This window comes from Petaurus breviceps, unplaced genomic scaffold (genome assembly GCF_028583685.1).
Source record: "Petaurus breviceps papuanus isolate PSGF00001 unplaced genomic scaffold, PetGlider_PUasm1.0 129, whole genome shotgun sequence".
Taxonomy (NCBI): domain Eukaryota; kingdom Metazoa; phylum Chordata; class Mammalia; order Diprotodontia; family Petauridae; genus Petaurus; species Petaurus breviceps.
In genome coordinates this window covers 11,059,146-11,063,225 of record NW_027185665.1, presented here as the reverse complement: position 1 = coordinate 11,063,225, position 4,080 = coordinate 11,059,146, and positions in this window count along the sequence as shown.

Sequence of the window (4,080 nt, the reverse complement as noted above, 5' to 3'; positions counted from 1 at the left end):
TTTAATTTGATGAGACCTGTTCTCAATGAAGCCAAATTGGTTTTCTGTGGGCACTGCTTCCTTTTCTAGACTAAGCATCCTTTCAATGCATCTCAGAGTAAAAATTTTCTGTAAATGATCTACACACAAAATACAGAATTGACTTTTTACTCCTACCATTTGGGTGAAGGTATATTCTAGTCTGGTAATTCTTTCTTCCCTGAAAACTTAGGCATAATTTCTCCATAGACAAAATTGGCATTCATAAGACATGGCCAAATAGTCATTCATCCATTCAAAGAATAACTACTATATGCAAAATATTGAATATAGCTCCAAGAATTATGTCAGACAGGTAATATATTGTCATAACATTTGGAATTAATTCCTATTACCTTCAAGTAGTTTCTATTTAGAATGGACTATTTGTTGTGTTTGAAAGTGTATTGTACAAAAGATAGTAAAAAGTCATGATATATACACTGAACAGTCTAAGAATTTAAAAAGCATAAACCTTTTTATGTTTCACAAAGACAAACTTCACTGTTTTTCCCCTACATTGCTCCAACCTCAATCAGGCCTGGATGATGGATATAGACAGCAATTTCTTTTTTTTTTTTTAAGAAACATTTTATTTTTAGTAAGTTATAAATATATCACCTCAATCTTTCTCTCTCTCCCTATATATATATAGTTACATATCTATGTATATACATATACGTATGTATATGATATATAGGGGTGGGGAATCTGCAGCCTCCAGGCCATATGTGGCCTTCTAGGTCCTTTGGTGTGGCCATTTGACTAAATCCAAGTTTTATAGAACAAATTCTGTTATTAAGGGGATTTGCTCTGTGAAGTTTAGATTCAGTCAAAGGACTGCACTTGAGGACCTAGAGGGCTACATGTGACCTTAAGGCTGCAGGCTCTCTACTCTTGATGATATGCATGAATGTGTATGTGTGTGTGTGCACTCATTGCCTTGGGTTCTGTTTGTGAATCCAAACTTTTCAGGAAAATATACAGAAAATTTGCAACTCTAGGTAGTCTCTTCTCCCAGATCTCCTAAATCTTAAAAAGGGTAATGGAAATGTCCCAGAGATTCATAATATGAAAAAAAAAAATAGGTGGGAATGAACAAAGAAGAGAAAGTCAAGAAGAGGCATATTCTTACCCACTGTCTTTGCAGCCCCCCCTCAAAATAGTGTTATAATCAAAGCTTGGTAACACACGTTGTTTAAACTACTAGTTCACTCAGAAAATTCTGTCTAAAAAGGAATTTCCACCAATTATTTCTCTAAATAGAACAAAAATATGGTTAAGTGTGTAGACATAGCTCACCAAGATAAAAAATGCAAAGTGGTGACAGTTGACCACTGCCTATGTTCCACAGGACATAACTATGGAAGATGATCTCTCATCTTTGAATCTCGAGTCAAAATTCACAACCATTTGGTGATTTTTTTTATGAGCAATCAGGGTAACTTGCTCAAGGTTACATGACCAGGTGTTTCTGGGTGGGTGCTAAGTGTCAGAGCCCGGATTCGATCCCCAGGTCATCCCGACACTGGAGCCGGTGCTCTTACTCACTGAGCCACCTGGCCACCCTTGGTGATATTTTCTACATTGTTTTAATGTAGAAGATACTTCATCAGTTTTACTTCACTGTCTCCAGATAAAGTCCCAGAAAAGTTTTATTACCATCAGGAAAATTGTGTTGCTATTGCCAACAATTCTTCAAATGGTGTGCTCAGCTAAATTTCATCATTTAATAGAAATATGCCATTCTTGAGGGACTCTGAAAAATATAATCAAAACAATTTGCATCAATTCTAGTGTCCTGTCTAGAATGCTACAAGCCTTAATTAAAACACAAGCATTCTCAAGCTTCAGAGATTTACCTTCCTGTGCTGAAGTAAGAAACTCTGGATGTGTGTCCAGATCTGCATTATATCACCCATGCAGATCACTGACTCATTTTAAGATTCATATTCTAAGAGGGATGAGAATTTCTTCTTAAAAAATAAAATATTTCTTTAAAAAATTTTAAAAAGAAATTTTTTTTTTCCATATCCATCAACTAAGCCTAATTGAAGTTGGAGAAATGTAGGAGGAAAAAAAATAGAGTTTTGTCTATGTGAAATATAAAAAGGATTGTGTTTTTCTTAATTCTCAGGTTCTACAGTGCATATATCATGACTGTTTTTTACTATCTTTTGTACTATATACTTACAAACACAACAAATAGTCTATGCTTAATAGAAATTTCTTGAAGGTAATAAGAATGAATTCCAAATGTTATAACAATACATTATGTGTCTGACATAATTCCTGGGGCTATATTCAGTACTTTGCATAGAATACTCAAAATGTGTTCTTTGGTTTTTAGGGTTTTTTATTTTAATGAATTCATTTATTTTTAGTTTACAACATTAACTTTTATCTGATTTTGAGTTCTAAATTTTCTCCCTCTCTCTCCCTGCTCCATCCCCAACATGGCAATCTGATAAAGACCATACATGTACTATCATATTAAACATATCCCCACATTAGTCATGTTGCAAAAAAGAATCAGAAACAATCAGAATAAGAAAACCATGAGAAAGGAAGAAAAGAGAGAACATAGCATGCTTCAGTCTGCATTCAGACTCCATAGTTCTTTCTCTGGATGTGAATAGCATTTCTGACATGTCTTTTGGAAATGTTTTGGATCATTTTATTGCTGAGAAGAGTTAAGTCTCTCGAATTTGGTCATCACACAATATTGCTGTAACTGTGTACACCGTTCTCCTGGTTTTTCTCACTTCACTCAACAGCAGTTCATGTAAGTATTTCCAGGTTTTCCTGAAATCCTCCTGCTCATCATGTTTTTATGGAACAATAGTATTCCATTACATTCATATACCACAACTTGTTCAGTCATTCCCCAATTGATGGGCATCTACACAATTTCCAATTCTTGGCCACCACGAAAAGAGCTGCTATAAATATTTTTGTGAATGTGGGTCCTTTTCCCATTATGCCTCTTTGGGATACAGACCTAGAATTGGTATTGCTGGATCAAAGGGCATGCACAGCTTAATAGCACTTTGGTCATAGCTCCAAATTGCTCTCCAGAATAGCTGGATTAGTTCACAACTCCACCAATAATTCATTTGTGTTCCAATTTTCCACATCTTCTCCAATATTTATCATTTTCTTCTAATATGTTCTTTGAATAAATGAATTGATTGATTGGTTAATAGGAGAGTTTCCTAAGGCATTGAGAGGTTAAGTCATTCACCCATGTTTACATTGCTTTGAGTCAGGGGTGGGATATGAACACAGCTCTCCCTTACTCCAAGGCTGGCTCATTCCATCACTAACTCTGCTTCTGCCTCTCAAGGAACTATCATCTCTTTATCATAGAACTCTACTCAGAATTGACTGTATACTTGCTCTCATCTTCTATCCACCTATTTAAGTTTGGGTGTATTCAGCCCTCTTTCATCAGAAACAAACATTGTCTTACACTATCCTTGATGGTCCCAATGAGATATAAGGTTCACTCACTGTTTTTCTCCAGATAATTTCTCAATGTCTCTCCTAGAATCATCAATACTTGCTTTGAAGGAAGGTCAAGCCACTGGCTTCAATACCTATATGTTTTCTCTCTTACAAAAACTTGCACAGATACAAGCAGATTCAATTTGTCAGTAGAGGAATCCATCTTCTGAGATACCCCACAAGTAATGCATTAAAGTCACATCTGTATTAGGAGAACATTGTGCATAGTAACAGCAATATTGTATGATGACCTACTGGGAATAACTAAGTTATTCTTCAACCATACAATGATCCAAGACAACTCTGAAGGACTTAAGATGAAAGGTGCTGTCCATCTCCAGAGAAAGAGCTCTAGGCGGAGCCTGAATGCAGATCAAAGATATTTTTTCTTTTCATTCTTTATTTTCCTTGGGTTTTTTTTTTCTGATTTCTTTCATAGCATGACTTACATGGAAATGTGTTTTGCATGACTACACAAGTATAACCTATGTCAAACTGCTTGTCTTCTCAATGGGAAGGAAGGAGGGTGTGAATTTCTAAGTCAAAATCTGAAAA